The following is a 553-nucleotide window of genomic DNA, read 5'->3' as shown; positions in this document are numbered from 1 at the left end:
CACAAAAGATAGGGCAAGCTAGTGAAGGGAGGCAGGTAGATTTTTGAACTCTTCCCAATGAAAACTGGAACTAGACATGTAGGTATCCCTCATAAAGGCAACACCCAAATCCCAGCCATACCCACTTGGGGCTGTCAGGTTTCGGTCTAAAAATGTTGGTTCTTGGCATGCTCGTGGTCAAAGAGTGACCAGACACACTAGAGTAAGGCAAACATGAAAATGAGGGAGAGAAAGATAGGATTATGGGGCAAGAGGAAGATATAGGTTTACAGAGCATGATAAATACACCACAGATGACAACCAGACCCACTGTCACAGCAAGGGGAGAGCAAAAGGAAGCAGCAAAAGGGCCTGGTTATGGTCTATGTCTTGTTTTATGGGGCCCAGATTGGGACTTCCCTCATGGCTCAGACATCACCATGGAACCACTTTGATTGGATAGTTGGGAGTTATATCATATGAGTCTTACCATGCATATGGGGTCTAGGTCACTTTCCAGACTCTATTGTACCTAATGCTGCTTGGCCCTTGGGCTGGAGGGTCTTCTGCATTC

Source organism: Propithecus coquereli, unplaced genomic scaffold, assembly GCF_000956105.1.
Source record: "Propithecus coquereli isolate 6110/MARCELLA unplaced genomic scaffold, Pcoq_1.0 Scaffold105, whole genome shotgun sequence".
In the NCBI taxonomy this organism is placed as follows: Eukaryota; Metazoa; Chordata; class Mammalia; order Primates; family Indriidae; genus Propithecus; species Propithecus coquereli.
The sequence above is the reverse complement of the archived record's forward strand: the minus strand, read 5'-3'. Positions refer to the sequence as shown.